This window comes from Rhinoderma darwinii, chromosome 9, assembly GCF_050947455.1.
Source record: "Rhinoderma darwinii isolate aRhiDar2 chromosome 9, aRhiDar2.hap1, whole genome shotgun sequence".
Classification (NCBI taxonomy): domain Eukaryota; kingdom Metazoa; phylum Chordata; class Amphibia; order Anura; family Rhinodermatidae; genus Rhinoderma; species Rhinoderma darwinii.
In genome coordinates this window covers 84,881,382-84,902,136 of record NC_134695.1, presented here as the reverse complement: position 1 = coordinate 84,902,136, position 20,755 = coordinate 84,881,382, and the positions used below count along the sequence as shown (strand labels likewise).

The window sequence follows — 20,755 nt, the reverse complement described above, 5'->3', positions numbered from 1 at the left end:
GGGGGTACTTATTTTAATAAATAGAAACCTGGTACACGAGGTAATTCATACTGATGCAGATAAGGAAGGGCGACTGCTCCATATTACTCTAAGCACACCATGTGGGGTATTAAGCATTTATAATGTGTATGGACCTAATAGTGATAATATTGAGTTTTTCAATGGTTTGGAAAGGGCCCTTATGTCAGATAATGTCCAGCACAAAATAGTGGGAGGTGACTTTAATTCAGTTTCTGATCACAAGGAGGATAGACGCACACACAGTTCACAAAGCACGGGATCCATTCCAACAGGGGCTCCCAGAAAACAGGACCGAGTGTTGGGACCTCTGATGGAAAGAATACACTTAATAGATCCCTGGAGAAGGGGTAACCCGGATGCCCGGGAATTTACACATTACTCCCACGCTCAACAGTCCTGGTCCAGGATTGACTACCTCTTAATATCCCCAACACTACAACCGAGGCTGAGAGCCGCTGAGATAGGGGACCTAGTGATCTCAGATCACGCCCCGGTACGAGTAGATTTTCAGGAAATATATCCCAGAGGATCAGACTTCATATGGAGATTCCCGGCTCATTTAGCAACTGATGACACCTTTGTGAGACAGCTAAGAGGGTGGTGGTTAGAATACACGTCGACGAATTCAGAACACAGAGATGACCCCTCACTGTACTGGGATACGGCCAAGGCAGTGCTGAGGGGAAGGATAATGGCGTATACTGCCAGCAAAAAACGGGAAATAACACAAAAATTTAATGCTTCTAGTGCTGCACTGAGGGCAACCTATACAGCATATTTGGCACACCCTACATTAGATGCCAGACAGGCCTGGATTCAGGCAAAACACTCTTTTGACGAGTGGGCAGCTCAGAAAGAAACAATATATACTCGAGACTTTGAAGCTACTTTACATAAGTTCGGAAGTAAGGCGGGTAAACTTTTGGCCAATATGGCTCGAGGAAAGCGCTCAGTGCAGCACATAGCGAAATTAATGGATCATAATGGGCGAGAAACATGCGATCCAACTAGTATTAATTCCATCTTGGCTAAATTTTATGAGGAGCTGTACTCTGATACATCTTCCCTTCCGCTGACAGACACACTGTTAGACAAGGTCACTTTACCGGTCATCTCCGCGGAACAGTTGCAACTTCTAAATGCCAGGGTCACAAGGGGGGAGGTGGATGAGGCAATAAGAAACCTTAAAAATAGTAAGGCGCCTGGTCCAGATGGACTGACCGGCGAATTTTTTAAAGTAATGCGGGAACAGATTACGGAGACTTTGGTCTCCTTGTTTAACAATGCTCTGGGAGAGGAGGGGTTACCACCATCAGCAGACACATCTTATGTGAAATTATTGCTTAAACCTGGAAAGGACCCCCTACTACCAGGATCATACAGACCCATATCGCTCATAAACGTGGACGCTAAACTCCTTTCCAAAATCATAGCTGATAGGTTAGCGAATATAATGCCGTTCCTCATAGCCCCAGAACAAGTAGGTTTTATTAAAGGTAGGTCGGCGGTCACCAACATCAGGACGGTTCTGGCAGTGCTAGATAGAGTACAGCATAACCCATTTCCGGGGGAACATTCGGCTTTACTTTTACTTGACGCGGAGAAAGCTTTTGACAATGTCCGTTGGAATTGGTTGGATGCTGTCCTGGACAAGATGGAAATAACGGGGGCATTCAGGATATTATTACACCACATATACAAAGACCCTAAGGCTAGAATCTCCACACCAGGCTTTCTGTCTAAACCATTCCGTCTATGTAAAGGTACAAGACAGGGGTGCCCGCTATCGCCACTGCTGTTCAATCTGGCTTTGGAGCCGCTGGCACGTTATCTGGCGTCATCCAATTTATATACGGGCATAAGGGTGGGGGAGATGGAGGTCAAGGAAACGTTGTTCGCAGATGACATCTTGTTATTTCTCGCAGACCCCCTTAAAGATGTTCCGCGTATCTTCCAGGCATTGAACGACTTTGGGAGCTACTCAGGGTACAAAGTTAACACGTTAAAATGCCAGTTATTAGATTTGGGAACGCAGGACCCAACATATAGGCGGTCCCTAGCCTCCCTGGATGTTGAGATGGCTAAGTCAAACATTACTTATCTGGGTATTAAAGTGGGTCGGGCACCCAACTCGCTGTATGATCTAAATTATCCCCCCCTTATACAAGATATCCAAGCAGATCTTCTGAGATGGCACAGTCTACCTCTATCACTGATGGGAAGGAGCTGTTTGGTCAAAATGTCAGGATTTGCGAAATTACTCTACCCGCTCCAGACTATCCCACTTCTGGTCAAGCACTCAGATATCAATACACTCAACTCATCATTTACCAAATTCATATGGGGGGAAGAAACCAAGAATAGCGCTCACGAAACTCATGATGAGGAAGGCGGAAGGAGGGGTCAATTTCCCTAACATTCGGGGTTATAACCTGGCCTGCTTGAGTAGACATCTGCTAGATTGGAAACACAACACAGAGTTCCACTCCAATACTAGACTGGAGAGACAGCTAGCAAAACCTTGGGATCTCATGGCTCTGGTACACACAACGTTCACTTGTCTCCCAAAGATCGTCAAGAAATCATCTCTGTTACGAGATACCATCATTGCCTGGAAGGTATTGCGCAAACACTATAACCTCTCTTATCGCATTTCAAAACATATGCCCTTATGGCAGCACCCAGAGTTTGCAGCAGGAAGATCTAACAAGCTAATGTCAGAATGGAGGGAGAAAGGGGTAGCGACTCTGGGGGATATGTTCCACGCGCAGGATAAGAGGTGGTTAACCTTGCAGGAGCTCCAGAATAAATATGTTTTTGTTCGGCATCAGCACTTACAGTACTTACAAATAGTTAATCACTGTAAAACTAAACTAGCGGATGTAGCGGATGAGGTCCCCCCCAACCTGTTTGATTCATGGTTCACGGACAATCACAGACACTCCATTTCCCAATTATATAGTACACTCAGACCAACACTAGTGAAGATGTCCCCGGGGCAGGCCTTTGGGAGATGGGAAAAACTGTTTAATTTACCAGGCATTGAAAAGCATATTGAAAAAGGGCTGGTGGATTTCAGGGCACACGTGCACAACGAAAACTGGAGGGAAACTCATCTGAAGATCATCCACCAAGCAATATATGCATTTACCCTGGCCCCCTCCGCCTCACAACCAGATAGGAAAACGTCATGCCCTAGATGTAATATCTCAAAGACAGACATGTATCATGGCCTTTGGGCGTGTGCACATATTCAGCCATTCTGGGGGGAGATAACATCCTTATTGCAGCAGGTGGGCAGGTTCCATGGGAATTTAGGGCCAATGGAGGTCTTATTCCATATACAACATGATGGAGAATTAGAAGAGACAGAAACGACACATTTAGCTCCCATGGCCCATGCCACACTGATAGTGGCAAAGAGGTGCATACTCCAAAACTGGCTGGTAGCTGAAGTACCGACTCAGAACATGGTGGTCCAGGGGTTGAGGAAACTGTTTTATCTAGACCGCATTGGTATATTACAGAATAAAGACACGCAGAGCAAAAAATTCTTTGAGAAATGGAAGCTTTTCCTCACAAAATATTTCACCAGTGAAGAACGAAGGGACATCATAGATCCGTTTACGGGAACGTCATGGTACTTGATTGAAGATCTTAAGGGCACTTTAGGGGCACTGAAAATATCACGGGAGTAAAGCATATATATCCACTGGGATTTCTTTATTCTTGCGGACTAGCTGCCTGAGTTGGTGAACTGCTTCACGAAGCTCCAATTGTTATGTATGCTCCAATTTCTTATTTGTTCTGTGTATTGTTTAGTTATGTAAGTTAGGCAGATATGCAAAGTTATGTAACAATGTTTACAGGAATACCCGACAGGTGGGGTTAAAGGAAGGGAAGGATAGAGGAGATAGAGGAGATGAAGGAGGGCTGATAGCCCATGGGGAATAACTTCCAAGATCAAACCTAGTTTGCTGGGAAGCATTCACTATCACATGTTCATTTATACATTTTCTGTAATGTTTATTATTATGGCAATGCATTACTGTATGATTTGTGTTTTTTTTGTGTGGTGAAAAAATTCAATAAAAATATGTTTAAAAAAAAAAAAAAAGCATAAAGGGAACACTGAACTAATATATAGCTGGAAATTGAAGTAAATAACAGAAATTAATTAAAACATTAAGCTGCTAAGACTGAATGCGATATGTGTAGGGCCATAAATTAGAGTAATGGATCGCTGTAACTCCCAAATGTCATAATGCTGTACTTTCTATTAAATACATTCAGTATTAGGAACGGAGAAGGAAACGTGTAACATTTTACAGAAAATAAAACTATTAATATATTATCGACTTGTGGATAAACTGATACATTTATGGCTTTTCTATGCCAAAGTGACTAGGGAATGAGCTCCCCTCTGTGAATATCCAAACCACAGAAGCAGTATATTACTTTATGTTTTCTGCCCTGCATTATGTTTTATTTGTCTGCATAGGATTACAGGCAACATTACTATGTTTTTCTAGAGGGTTATAAAGCTAAAAATCCTTATTATAAAGTAAAATGGAATAGGTCTGCTTTACAGAAGGGAGACACACAGGCAGGGGGTGATTATACGGAGGGCAAAAGAGACGAGTACCCATGGGACTTCCACCCTTCTGTCAAGCCCTTCTCAGACACTCACTCCTGCAAGACATAAGATTTTGAAAAAATTCCGGCTAAGGCTACACAACTTTGGTTCAGCGATTCTTAGCCGCACATGTGCTTTTCGCAAAATATGCATGCAGCTTGGTTGCACAGATTTTTTTGACTATTTTTCTCCATAGATAAAGTTGCAGTCAGTTGCAATCAAAATTTGCACAAAATGTAGGACTTAATGCTTCTTTATGGAAGCTTTAGTGCTGCAACCATAATGTTGCGCAACAGTTGCTGTGTAGCTCTTGCCTAAAAGTTTACCTCCAAAAATGTGAAATATTTAAGCCCCATCTGCCTGTACTGTGAACTAGAAGAAATCCAGTGGTTGATTGTGCACTTGTATTGCTATTGCAGGATGGAGATAAGATTTTTTTTACAATGGGAGCCAATGGCGGACGTATACCATACATCAAAATATGTAAAAAAAGGCATTCCCGGTTACAACAGAGAAGGGGCTGAAATATCAGGCAATAAATATGCTGCAAAATTTCCACGTAATTTTACTGCATCATTATCAATGAACTTTGTGTAATTCTCCGGTAGCAGCGCGTGTCCTTCATGCACTCCGGGCTGAAATAAAGCCCTCTGCACTACCCTGCGCCCAAGACAAACGAGAGGGGAAATACTGAGCTCATCACTGCCACTCGGATATACACAGATCATCCTACAGTGCTGACAATTACTGAAGCTCTGCTGCAGAAACAAGAGCAAGGTGCCCCCTGAACATGTGTGCCCACTGGACCCAACTGGCATCTGGTAAATCTATATAGATACCGCCACCTAGTGCCCAGCTCTTCTCTATGAGGCGGACTTATCCACAGGGGTCCTCCTATTCTTCTCACTTCTAAACCCCTCTTATATCGGTCATATTACACGGCCAGCAGGAAACTTCAAAGTAGGGCTCCAATTTCACATAAAAAAAGTTGCGTGGCCATTATATGTGTACTTTACCTCAGGTCCCACTATTCTCTGGCTGCTCAGAACCAGGGGACGGAAGATTGAAGCATACATAAATCATATATACACCACACTATATATACATAGTATACTAGCAATGCACAATGCATACCCTTAGTACATATACTCCAAGCATGACACACTATGTATGTACACCACACTATATATACATAGTAGAAATATACCATATATACACAGTACACCAGGCATGTCACACCATATACATGTGTATCCATGTATATACCACAACATATATACATAGCTGAATCAGGTATATATTACTTTATTTAACCCCAAGCTTTGACATAAATGCAGCATGCACAGCAATTCCTAAAAGGACTTTGATGCCCCATGCGTATACACAGTTCAGTGACCTGGTTCCGGGAGCAGGGGTCCGATATATTTCGTCCGTGACCAGCTATGATAGCAGTTTCTCCACTATAGTTAATCATAGCTAGGTGGTGGGAAGAGATAGCCTGCATCAAATTTAGCCGACTTCTTCTCCCGGCACCAGCCCACTGAACTTTTTTCGTTTCTTTTAGGATTTTTTTTTTTTTTAATTTGAGATTTTCGTTTTAGGCCATATTGCCCAGCACTATATAGCACTTTCCACAGTTTCATATAAATCTGCAGTGATATTTAGAGTAACGCGCTCCTTCACTACTGCTGCTCTGCAAGTATCCCATTAGTTCCAGCAGTCATGTAGTTTAGATTTAGGATGAACAGTGCTTTAGGTCTTTCAAAGATAGTGAAGTGCTGTATTGTATGAGGTGGACACATAGAAATTTAAAGGTTTAGGTGCATGGTAGTATTAAAGTTGGTGAGGTATAGTGCTGTCATATGGACAGAGTATGACTTGATTTTTGGGCACTGTATAGAAAAAGATCCTTCGTCAAAACATTGGTCTATGAACACTCAGAAAGTCTTGTATGCATCTTTATTAGTCAACCTTTTAAGACGGAGAAAAAAAAAATACATCCGCCCCCTTGTCTACACAGCCACAGAGCACACTACTGGATTTGCAGTACTTGAATTACAGAAAGTTACAACTCATTCCCATGCAGAATTGATACTCTCCCACTAATATCTCGGTCTAAAGAAAAGTTTGTTTACCTTTATCGGGATGAACGCCCTTTTACACGGGCTGATAATCGGGGGGGGGGGGGGGGGGGAACTGATCGGCTTGTGTAAAAGGGGCCCAGCAATCAGACGATAAATGAGAAAACACGTTTGTCAGCAAATCGCATCTTTTATGCGCCAATAAAATGAATCATTGTTGGCAGCATATTTCCCTGTGTAATCAGGGGATGCGCTGCCAACAATGATCCAAACAATATAGGGACGAACGATATCATACAATACCAGTACATTGATTGCTTCATGTAAATAGAGCGAAGTGCCGAGCGACGTGCTAGATCGTCGATTGATGCTCTTTTAGCAGCAGAAATGTTCCAGTCTAAAAGAACCCTTTAGTTATGACTTTGTGTTACAGCTGCTACATATGCCCGATGAGGGGAGCCCCAAAAACCGAACCCACTTTTATACCTGAGTTCATGAAGTTGAAGTCCATTGTTGTTGCAGGGGCTTATTTTTATGTCAAATCGGAAAATCCTTATTTTCAGGTCTTGTTGAAGCATATCATGCTTGTCAACTAGGAGAAAAGAGAAAAATATTCCTTTAATTATTAATCCAGTGTTAAAAATGTCACAGTGAGTATTACATGGATAAGTCTCCAATATACACAAACGGGGCCATCAACCATAACTGATTTCCTTTGGGTGTCACAGATTTGAGACAGACTTATGAATTTTTAACATCACAGTCGGATAGATTTTATTGCAGTCTCTCAGATAAAAGTCAACATTCTTCTACAAACTGTAGCCTGTGGGCTAGCGAGTCTTGTAGATGATTAGGAAACTTGTTCATCGGGATTTGTATGGAAGGGGAGTAATCCTGGCTCAATTTAATAGCTTGTAATTGTGACAGAGGACTTAAAGCTACTTGTCATTGCATCCAATAAGAATGCAGGAATGACAAATCAGATAAAGCCTAAATGACTGGTGTGTTACAGGATTCGATCACTCAAATACAAGAGAGCACCAAAAGTCTCCCATCTAGCTCGGGTGGAATGACATCACGACGGGGGACCTGAATTGTAGTATCAGTCGGATGAATCTGCTGTAGCAAACAGTGGCAGGATTGAGTCATGTAAAGACACAAGTACAGCTGCACTGCAGTAAATAGAAAATGAATATTACTAAGTAATGGCAGTCATTGGGGAATAGCTAATCAAGGATCTGACAGAAAAAATATACAAGTGGAAGCTATAGATATGTGCAGCTTGCCGGATATCAAAATGTACCCAGTGTGCTGACAGAATCATCTACATATTCCCAATGACAAATTATTGTTATCATAATACCTAATTTTGTACTTAACAGGAGGATTGACCAGTTTAAAGAATTAAATGTAGAACTGACACTGTGTAATATAGACTATTAAGATCCAGTCCTTGGTTGCAAGAATTCATGAACGAGATGTGTGGGATATGCTTGAATGCATATATGTTTCCAATCCATAGAGCATCCATATGGACAAGCTACGTACATTTAAATAAACTGCTTCGTCCCACCCAAGATTAATTTGAGCATTAAAAAGCAGTTTTCCACTTTGGACAATACCTATTTTTTAGGAGGGTTTCTTGACAATAAGCAGATAATAAAGTGTCTCCCCCAGCGATCATATGCAATCTGTTGGGAAACAGTTGGCAGAAAGTGTTCAATTTCCCTGCAGCGCCACCCCAGAGCAAATGAAGCATTACACAGTGTCCTTTTATATCAATGTGTTGTCTGCGTAATGCAGGACAGGACATGTCCTCCAGGGAGAGAGAGAGACGCTCTATTTAACCGTTCTCCACTATGGTCAAGAGATTAGGATCCGAAATAGGGGATCCCCCTCTAAGAATTCTCTAAAAGTGTATATGAAAATGGGTTTTCTAAACTGGCCAACCCTTCAACGTCCATGCACACAGCAAATATGGATGCATGGTCCATATTCAACTGCACATGAAGTCCGCACTGGCCTATTTTAACGTACCCGTAGGCACTTTGCGTGCCACCATATGGTGATTCTGTGAGAATACCCCTATAAAACACAGCATGTGTTAAAACATTCCACAATATTCACGAGGATACAGCATGAATCAATAAGAAAAAAAACTTGGTGTGACTCCATATAAAATTGGAGACACACCAGTATGGGCCTATAGCAGTCTAGGGGTGCAATATTATGGACACTTAATATAGCGGTGCGCTTTGGCCCTTACACTTGCTTTATTTGTGCTGTATCTACTAAATCCCAAGGAGTCTCTAAGGGCTAGTTCACACAAAGTTTTTTGCGCTGTTAATGAAACAGCGTTGGAAACCGCCTCCTATTGATTTCAATGGGAGGCGGAGGCGAATGGTCCTGCGAGCTGAAAAAACGCTCGCGGGAAAACAAAAGCGACATGCTCTCTTTTTCCACGGTTCCATCTTGGACCTCCCATTGAAATCAATGGGAGGCAGAGAAAGCGTTTTTTGCTACGGCGCTCAATGGCCCGGGCCGAAAAACGCCACGAAAAACACGGCAAAGAAAGTGCAGGCAGGGCAAAATCTGCCTCAAAATTTCTAAAGGAATCTGCCTGCAAAAAACTCCAGATGAACAGATCCTAAAGGATTGAGAAATCTGTCCCAGAAGTCCAACACTTAAATCTGCTTCCCGGTTAGAATTTTTTCTTGTGTCTATATGACCCCCCCCCCCCCCCCCCCCCGTTTATATAAATATTTATACCACTACTACAAAGGTTTTGGCATTTATTCATTTTAAATAGTTGCTTTGCTGCGCCCTAACTTGAGGGGACTGACAGAATTGATGCTACTCATCCTCCGCTTGGTGACAGCTCGCTGTTAGAGGACAGCTTGACTTTCTAATGCTTTTAATAAAACAACAGTAAACAGTCAAGTCTGAGGAGTACATTAATTTTTAAACTACAGCCGAGATGGTCAGTAGTAACAGAGCAAAGTTTATCACATCATTTCAGTAGCATCATTCCTTTGTATTCTGTTTTTACCCGTCAGATAATAATGACCTTGTCTATAGTCAGTTTATTGTCTGTAAAATATTTTCTTGTCTCATTTATATATCCAGATCATTAACATGAAGGATGATTTGGGACTACGAGCTAATTAAGATTTTATTTAATGTTGTGCTAAAATAGAAAAGGTAAAAATAAATGAATGTAGCAAAATGTGTCTAGCCCCGTTGACAAATACCAAATAAGAGAGTAACAAATAAAAGTTGGAGAACAGATATTAAGAGGAAAGGTTTCACAAGAGTTCCATTTAAAAAAGTATGTAAAAAGCGAAAAGTTCTCTAACTTTTAAATAGATTTTGTGTTTCGATTAGTCACCATTTCCAGAGCTTTGATTGCAGTCAGTGAATGGAAACATTCATTGATTACTTAGAAGCTAAATGTCCTGCTCACACAGCTGAAATAAGTTACAATTACATCCAGACTAAGCATCTTTCTGTAAGCTAAACACAGCAGAAGCACACATCTCACCCCATGCTGACTGCTCTTACCTACTGTCACGCTAATGGGGTATGTGGACCCACTAGGTCGCTCTGCCTTAGCGGAGTAGCAGCAGGCCAAACAATAGTCAATAACAGTCTTTAGGACAGGAGTACCTCGATAGATGATTTGGCAAACACTATGCGTAGCAAGCACATGGCACAGATGACACATGGCACAGATGACACATGGCACAGATGACACGACTCCAACACTAAATTACGCACTGGAACAAACACAAACTATTGGATATGGGAAATCTGGATACAGGATACAACTAAGGGACTATTTGCAAATACTAAAATGGGCAGACACAACAACGTTCGGGCAAGGAGAAAGAGGGCAGGGTCCTTTTTATACAGGGAGTGAGTAGGGATAGGATAGTTGGATAGGGAAATAAATTCTGGTGCACCCTATGCACAGCAGCAGCCGAGGACAGTCTCGTGTGCCGGTGTTTCAGAGGAGGGAGACGCTGGCAAGAGCTCACAGGCCTGCGGTCACGGCCGTTGGCGGGTAAGTAATGCTGACGGTCCACGACCACGGCCATTACACCTACACTAATAAACTGAAGCTGTAAGAGCAGGACTAGGACAGAAAAGGGTTTTCAGTTGTGTTACGCTAACAGACTATTGCCTAGACTGGATACATTATAATAAAACCCCCAGCTGTGTGAGCAGGACAGGATAAGAGCAGGTTTTCAGCAAATGTTTTTATTTACGGACATCAAACAGGATTCTGGAAAAACAGATACACAAAAGTTACATACAAAATACATTAATTGCATAACATTTCACTTTATGATTAAATACTGTACGTTTAATAAGCTTTATTTACAGAAAATCAGAAAACCCCTTTAAAACATGTTAAACGTCACTAAATGGTGCTTACATTATAAGAAAGAAATGTCACACCTATTTAGTACATTTTAATCCAGTGACCTATTGGTCAGTGAGGTCTTGTTAACTCCATTTTTCACCTACACATGCATAAAGAATCTCCCAAACACCCTAATCCACCAAAAAGGGCGGCGGAATGCAAAAATAAGAGAAGCGTTCCCATAGAGGAGTGTGGGTAGACCAGGGCAATGAAGGTGTGACCAGGGTGGAAGGTAATCAGAAGTCCATCTTGGCTTTAAGGATTATACCAGCTGGATGTATTCGCTTGTGCATAGAAAGTCGTGCATTTATTATGTATTTTGGATGGACCAGCAGTTTATGTCTACATTTCTCACCTAATGTGTAGGTTTTTAGTTCTGTAATTCACAATGCATACACAGTGACTGGCTATAATTGTATGAGTAATTTTGGTTCGGTCAGATCATATTTGTCAATCATGCCAATTTTTCGAAATCGCCTTTCCATAATCTTATTCTACCAAATATTCAGTAGAGACTGCAAACCAATATCAAACGGTTTATTCCTTGCATACAATTACTGGCTAGCTTGATATATAAATTGCATTGTGTAATAAAGCAGTTCAAAGTGAAGATTTCATTGCAGCACCGGTTGGTCCATCACAGCACTTTTTATCACTTTTGGATAACTTCAGCACTGAGGGAGAATTGCACTTTAGGCGCCTGTTAAACTAGTAAATATTTTCAAGTAAGAACATTTGCGTCGATTTCTGTAAAGGAAAACAGCATTAGAGGTCAAGATGGCGGCACCATTTATTGGTGCAATAGTGTAAATTAACTGATGGACGCACGTTTGGAGATCGTGGAATCATACTGGTTATACATGGACCCATTTAAAAGGAGATCTGATTGAAGAAAAAGGCAATTTAGGGCTAAGGTTCAGAGGTACCAGTTATAGAGCACCTCCATCATGTCTCCCTAGCAAGTCATTTCTCTCAAGGTACATCCGCCACTGAGACTTGTAAGCTTATAGAACGGGTAGAATATTTGTAGACTATGGAGTCTAAGAAGATCAAAAGATCGGAATGTCATTTACACGGACACAAAGCAGATACTTCCGAAAGATTATATAAAGTGTGAAATGATTTCAATGTGGGGATATCCAGTGTCCCACTTGTGGGTTTATAAATTTCCTGCAACTTTAAACTGCAGAGTTTTTTCTCAAGTATCTTCTTCCTCTTTATACGGTTTTATTTCATCTTCTGGCTTATGTTACATTCATCCATGTTCTGTACATTAATATCAGGTTATTATGTCCTGATTCTCTCTATATTGCCCAGCTTCCTGTCATGCACATGGTTTACACATCCAACATAATGGTTAAACTGGATCATTTCATTTTCAAGTAAGCTATAAAATAAATCATATTTTATCATACACAGGAAGCCTTTCAATAAGAAGCAGCAATGAGCCAATGATGCTTATTACCGAGGCACTGACAAATGACACAAATTCATTCTAGTTATTTATCAAGTAAAGCCTGCGATTTCAGGAGACACAATGAGAAGATGACTGAGTAACGTTTGACAACGCTAGTTAAATACAATGAGATGGAATCTGTTTCCTCTGGAAATTAACTTACAGCTAATTCTTTGGAGTTTTCCATTTATTAATAATGTATTTATTGACTTAAAATATCTGCCATGACAAATAGCAGAATGCAATTTCTCAAAGTTTTCTAGCTTATAATTCAGTTGGGTTAGGAGAAACTGATCAATTTAGGAAGTTAAAGGGTATCATCTGTTATGGTTTGTTTAAACATGTAGATATTGTATCAGGCCAGGCAATCAATCAAGCTGGCTGCATTATTTAGCACAAGGTGAAGTGTTAGTAGAGTTAGTAAGGGCTAAGCCTCCATCAGGGATATTAGAAAAAGACACTGGGGAGTCAGCTCTGTCGTCTACCGACATTTGACGGGCATATTGATTGTTGAATTAAACACTGGTAGATGCAAACAGAATTTGTTTCCTTGTCACATGAAGTAAAAATAGTTTCTAAGAAAGACTATCATGGTATTGGATGTCAATTACACACACACACACGCACGAACCCCCAACTACAGAGGTTTAGCAAGTCAATATACCCAGTAACCCCCTAGTACAAAGTATGGACCAGTTAATATTTTGGGTGCAGAAATCGATGAGGGAAGATAACCAATGTCCCTAACCTTTATTAGCCATTGGCATTAGATGGTAGCTGCATATAGATGCTGCCAATTTCAACAGGATTAAGTGACCGTTCTCATGTCTACAGGATATATATACACGAGCGCCATCGGACAATCAGCCGATGAACGAGCAAACGGACCATCGGGGGATCGGACATTTTATGCGGTCAATAATCTTTTAATCTGTAAACAAGGAGATGTGCTGCCGGCATGATGGATATACATGGGGACAAACAATCGTAGTTATGATAGTTAATCCCCATACATTTCCGATCAATGCTTCTTGTGACTGGAGCAAACGAGCACCGATCCAGCACATTGATCGGCGCTCATTTTCGCGGCCGATATTGGGTAGTCTACAAGGACCTTATGTTGTATATTTTTTTTTAGACGTTTACTGTATATTGCTACAAGATAAGCGGGTGCCCGGCCTGCCTAGCAGAGCTTCACATTTTTGCCTCTGTTGCCCTGAACATGTACAGGATAATATTGAATGACACATTTTACAGTATGCATTAGGTAGCCTCCACAGCTTTTCTGTACTTCAGACTGGAAGAATTGATATTGACCATGTTTTAAAGAGAACCTGTCACTAGGTCATATAAGTTGAACTGTTTAACTGACCTGAATAGCGTCTCCCTGATTCCTGGAGCTGTTTTTCTTTTGTTCCTGGCCCCTCCGTACCAGACATATGGACCATATGTTGGCTTCCTAATTCTAATTTGCTGTAGTTAGCCAACAGGGCGTGAACTACCCTCAAGCTGCCTTGCGCTGATTGGTCAGCATCAGAGGCAGGGAAGCTAGTTCCACCCCATAGGCTAACTACAGAAACTTAGCATATAAGGAGCCAACACAACAGTGGGCCATATCTCTGGAATGGGGGGGGGGGGGTCTAGGAAAAAAGAAAATCAGCGTTGGAATCAGAAAGACAGCACTATTCAGGTCAGTAAACCAGTTCAACTTATATGACCTAGTGACAGGTCCTCTTTAATAATTTTCAAGGAAGAAGGTAAACATGCTCGAGAAAGGTCCTGCTGGACTGAAATGTCGCATTTGTGGGTAAATACAATTCCTATTTTTGGATGTGTTGCCTTGTTCCTTGAAAATTGTGGTTTCAATTACACCCATTATAGAAGATCAAATATTCTCTCCGGTACTGTGATCATCTTCCTTTCTTCAGGTCCTCTTTAATGTCATCCCATTCATGGAGACAAAGTACGCTATGACCGCGTCACCCGTGTAACCACTGAGTTATTGGACTAGTCTATGCCTACATGCACTGTAGATTATTTGTCGGAAAGGGTGGTATATTCGGTACCATGGACATAGAGATCATTTAGCTGATTATAGAATAATGAAAACATAAAATTTATTAGATTCGGTGCAGTAAGTAATGATGTTCTCAGTATAGTAAACTGGAGTCACTGTGGGGTAAATGTAATAATAATTTTTTTTTTTTTACATTCCAAGCAATTTGAGCAATAAAAAATTTTTTAAAAAAATCTGCCCTATATGTTTTGGTTTCTATAAACATTTTACAGCAGTTCAGGCTCACTTGACACATCCTTGCACCTATTCCATGTGTCTGCTCTACCCAAATCAATATATTAATTATAATTATTGACAAGGCCCAGTGAAATGTTGGGGCTAAATAGAATGATATAGGGAGGTAACAGTAGTAGCTCCACAATATAGTCCAATGTAATGTCATATGAAAAGGGGATAGAATCATTTTCCTCCTTAAACGTTTACATTTGTGTGTAAAATAGCAATTATTTAGCACCTCATAAAATAAGAGGGGTCTTTTACTTCCATTATACAAGGTTGCACATACATGTAGCGCGGACAGTGTTCTATGGAACAAAAACAAAATAAAGGGCTCTCTCGTCTGCTTCACCATAAATTGCATTATTTCATTTATATAAAACTGGGGGTGGAATTGTGTTACTAGTCCTACTTGCAGTGTTTTTCTTGACCTTTTATTAGAATTGTTGCGAACGCCGATACGCTTTCTCCTCGCCAACACCCAGAGGAATTATGAAAAATACGTTGTTGTTCCCCCTACCCCTCCCCTTGTTGTTTAGCCTGTATACACTTATTAGGCTCACAAATATAACGCCATTATAAAAATGAGAAACTGCTAGCGCTGCCAAAAAAAGCTGTCATGATGCTAAATTATTATATAAATATAAAAGAAGTATGTCTGTAAAATATTCACTCAATGAACATCCCAAGGTGATGATTCTGTGGTGTTGTTTTTATTCCTGGGAGATCCATTATACATCCATTCGGATATGCCACATGTCATGGCATGAATCAGAGTTTTAATGCATGTGCGTTTTAAAAGCAGGAGTCATTTCCCCGATAGAACTTGCCATAAAAAGTGTAGAGATCCTGGTTTCTGTATGGTAGACATAATTTAACGTCTTCCTGATCACACTGCATCATAAGATATAAAATCCGCCCAGCCCTACGTACATATTCACGATATATTACTAAAATCTATGCAAATTTTTCTTTTATCCTGAGCCCCGTATTTTATAAGAAAGGTCAACAAAGTTTGAGAGATTTTGAAATATATTCCCTGTGTACTTATATTATAGTGGCAATATTCAATGTATACACATAGATCTTAATATTCATCGATTTATGTTTTTCCCGCGATATACATTGTTTTATTGGTGATAGTTAGTATGCTTGTTCTAACAAACGCTGCCAGCACACAGGCTGATCTGTCTAGAATTATGGCGGCCTCCTTCATATCATGGGTATAAGAGCAAATATTTTTAATGCTCTCTTTTAGAAATAAATGATCCAGACCACTCAATATTGCTCGTAAATTTAAGTTGTGTTGAAAAGAGGCTCTCTGGGTTTAATGGTATTGTTTATTCATGCAAAATATTTTTTCCCAGGCCGAGACTATGCGATGAGCGATTCAGAGCATAGGATCTTGGAGCAGAATCTGATCACTTACAGGTGATGTGTTTGAAGAGGAGGGGAGTCCAATAATAGAGCAACCTGGAAGTTGTATAGTTGAAGGTTAATTTACTTCCGATATGTCCAATCCAGGCCGTTTGTGAGCCATATTGGTTTTTGTACCATTGAACTGTTGGTTACATCGCTTCGGAGGTTGAAAAAAAACCAGAATTATATGGCTCTACTTTAAATACTAGGCTGATATATTTATGTATTAACCATATTGCTTCCCCTAGCTGCTGGAACAAAACAGTGATATAATAGAAAGGTATTCAGAGATTGCAACCAGACCCCGTTATTAGACTAATAAAGTCAAATCGCAAAAACATGCGCATGGATCCAGCATGGTGGCACTACAGGTCCATGTTGTAGACCTGTGGGGAGTGTGTGCTGCCGTATGGTGCCTTTGTGGGGCACTGTATAATCCCCTACAACCAGTGTTTCTATAGGAAAATACCTGCATAATACATAAAATCGGAGGTGCCTGGGAGGTATGGTATGGCCCGGAGAAGGCATGAGACTATATTTTGAGACTTCTCAATAGATCACCCCATTTCTTAGCCACCAAATATGGTGAACTCTGGAAACATAATCACATAGGAAAAAAAAATTGACAGGAGGGGTTGCTAAAATATTAAAAGGCTTATTTCTTCCATTCATTCTTAAAGGGTAACTAAACGTTCAACAAACTTGTGACATGTCAGAAGTTTTGATTGGTGGGGGGTCAGAGCACGGAGACCCCTACCAATAGCTAAAACGAAGCGGCAGAAGTGCTCGTGTGAGCGCTCGGCTGCTTCGTTTCTGTTCGGCTTTTTCCAGAAAGCCGATGTATCAGAGTACGGGCTCATAGACTTTCTATTGAGTCTGTACACCGCTACATTGATTTCCGGAAAAAGCCCAAAAAAACCAAAAAGCAGTTGAGCACTCACACGAGCACTTCTGTCACTTCGTTTTAGCGATTGGTCAGGTTCTTAGTTCTCGGACCCTCACAGATAAAAACTTCTGACATGTCACTATGACATGTCAGAAGTTTGTTGAACGTTTAGTTACCCTTTAAGCAATTCTAATAAAAAGGTAAAACAATGGGTTTAGAAAAAGAACTTAAAAATTCTATTTCAATTCCCATTATTATTATTGCTACCCAAAAGAATCACCAGTACAAGAAAAACTAGAACAAAATATGATAAAAGTATATCCCATTACATGTGGAAAGAAGTTGTAAAATCCCATTGGACAATATGGGTAAATCAGCATAAATAGAATCAGAGAGAATCGTAATTGACATTTTATGGACATACATGTATAGAGTAACATTGCTAGAAATCATTTAAATACTGGAAATGTCACATCCTTAGGTTTTATTTTTGAGCAGAAAAGATAAACGATAGATAATAAAAAAAAAATAAAAAAAAAGGCCAGGCTTCAGAGACACAACACACCCAGGCGACCAATAATGTCACAAATAGGATCATTCTAATGCCAGTTGCACACGACCGATGTGCCACTCGGGCCCTTTTTAACGGCATCTAAGTGGCACTAGATAGTCATCTTCTTATGTTCCAGGTTATTATATAATAAGATTGATAAAGTTAAAAAGTTGTGTCCAAGTAATGCCATGGGCAGAGCCAGATCTAGGTCTGTGGGCTGGGGTGCAAACTTTTAAGTGGGGGTGCCCTAATTTCTCACTATACGGAAAACTGATGCCCACATAACACCATACAGAAGCCCAAGAATACTGCCACATAGCATTCCAATAATGGTGCCCCACATTGATCAAATCAGACAGCATCTCACACAGTGTGATAAAATCGTAACTTATTGCTGCGATTCTCAGTAAGTCTCTGCAAAATGACACATTTTGGCACAATTGCTGCAAAACCGCGGCATTTTGCTCTGATTTCGCAGTAATCGAGGCAATAAATTGCGATTTGACGGCACCGTGTGAACTGACCCAAATTCTGTTGCTGCTCAGCAGGGGCAAAAAGTGCTCAGCTTCAATATGATTGTATTGTGGGCAACTGCTCGACCTCAAGGTCCCCCCTGCAATCTGGCATGATGGAAGCAGTTGCAGGCTGGTGGAGGCTTTGGGGCAATTGCCCCTTTAGTCCATGCTTTAATACGGCCCTGGATACATGTATAAAAGTTTGTAAAAAATGTTTGCAGTCAATAAGCTTTGACTATGATTTTTTTTATTACATTAATAGCAATCCTCCTTTTGCGAACTTGTTGAATGAATAGTTTTGTAGATATAAAGTTCCACATACAACAGACATACATTTGAAAACGAACACACATAAATCTAGCAGCTGTTAATCCGTTTATCCCACTATTTAATTATTTGCCTTTCTATAAATCTTCCTGTTTGTCCATCTCCCAATTTATCTCCGTTAATACAGTTAGAACATTGTATTGCAGCACATCTCGCAAATCCAGATTCTTCGTTAATGGAATTAATTCAGCGTGATGTCAGCCTGCCTTATGGAGGAGCCTTTCCCATTCCAATATCACCAACATTAAAGTCTTCATTGCAAACTTTCCTAGTTAACATTACAAAAGCCGCAGAGTCCCAGGGTTATAGCCTTTTCCCAGAAGTACTTAACTAATAGCCTAAAATCTGAAGAATCACTTTAATACTTCAATAAAAATAACCCAATTCAAAACATTTCCAAAGAAACAGTACTCTTTGCTCTAGGCTACCAAATAATGGCTGAAAGAAAGTATATCGCTTGTCACTTCTGATCTGAGGTTTGTGCCTCTGTGCCTTGAATGAGCGGCGAGTCTGGTAATAGGAAGTGGAGATATTAAGCTGCTAAAATAATGTGTAGCAGAAATATATATATATATATATACACACACACTTATATTGGACAGACATCTATGTATATATTCAGACAAACACACACACGCACTTATATTAGACAGACATCTATGTATATATTCACACAAACACACATAGATTTATATACATACACACAAATTTATATTAGACAGACATATGTATATATTCACACAAACACACACACATTATATATACATATATCACATACACACACTGTACATAGTGGGCTCACATGTATATTTAGATAAGTATATGCGTTTTTTTTCTTTGTATACTTTTTATATCGTATCATGCTCTCGGTGTGTTATGTGTTTGTGGAGTTCTTCCCGCATTGACTATTTTTAGATATTTTTCCTTCAGATTTAGTAATGTTTTGTGTTACTTGCATTGGTTAATGAAGCATAAACATGTTGCGCAGGGTGGGGCATGGGGAGGCTTAGTTGCCAAATTAGGATGCAATCCGACCACATTACAGTGTAGTATTAATCTAAGTAAACCATTAAATTGCTAAATACATACCATATTACCATATCTTGTACTCATCCTGAGCTATAGCCTGTATAACGGCCAGTTCACACATTGCGTTAACACTGCAGATTTTTCACAACGGAATTAGTTGTGGAAAATCTGCTTCAAATACAGTAGCGGCAAAGTGGATGAGATAACAAATCTCATCCACACGCTGCGTAAATACTGAGCGAAAGAAACGCTCAGAAATTGACCTGCAGTGCGGAGATTTATTCCACATGTCAATTGTATTTACGCAAACGCTGCTTATTTGTTGTGGGATTTCCCCAGTGAATAGATGTTGTTGCGTTTTTTGAGGCCGTTTCGCAGCGATCGCGCCGCAAAGAACGCAACTCAGAAAACAAAAAATATATTAAACTAACCTAGGAGTCTGTGCTTTACCCCATGTGACCGCCGCTGCAGCCAATCACAGGCTGCAGCGGTCTCCTGGGATGAGAGGTCAGTGCGGCAGTTTTCTACAGCAGACATTCCTGGGCGAAAAACTGCACCAGTTTGCTGCGTTTTTTTGCCCGGAATTCCCTGCGTCGCACAGGGTGGATATGCTGCGTGCTTTTACACAGTGTATTTGCCCCGTGTGAACAGCCTTAGGTCGGGTTCCCACGTAGCATAAACACTACGGAATTTCCGCAACAGAAATTGTGTGTGGAAATTCCGCAGCATTTACAGTAGCAGCAAAGTGAGTGATATTAAGTAAATCTCATGCCCACGCTGCGGGGGAAAAAGTGCAGCACTTGACCTGCAGTGTAGTATTTCACTCCGCAGCATGTCAATTTATGCTTCGTTTTTGTTGATTTTCCGTTGTGGGTTTTCTCTATTGAATTCAAAGGGGATGCAAAACCCGCAACAGAAAGCCAAGCGCTGTGACTTTCGTGGCGTAACGCTGCGTATACACCGCAAAAATAGCAACCTTGGAAGAAAAAAAAAAAACCCACAAAAAACCATACTTACTCATAACGCCATCCGTCTTCCTGCAGTCCGGCCTCCTGGGATGACATTGCATCCCATGTGACCGTGGCAGCCAATCACAGGCTGAAGAATCACATG

General features: G+C 40.7%; 1 long non-coding RNA gene across 4 annotated transcripts in view; it reads right to left on the bottom strand.

The window, feature by feature from the left end:
* LOC142661118 (uncharacterized) overlaps positions 1 to 20,755 on the bottom strand; it is a 246,350-nt gene that overhangs the window by 183,402 nt on the left and 42,193 nt on the right. For all 4 annotated transcript variants that reach the window (XR_012850637.1, XR_012850635.1, XR_012850634.1 and 1 more), the window contains one exon: positions 7,225 to 7,330. This is a non-coding gene — a long non-coding RNA (uncharacterized LOC142661118). The remainder of the gene's footprint in view (positions 1 to 7,224; positions 7,331 to 20,755) is intronic.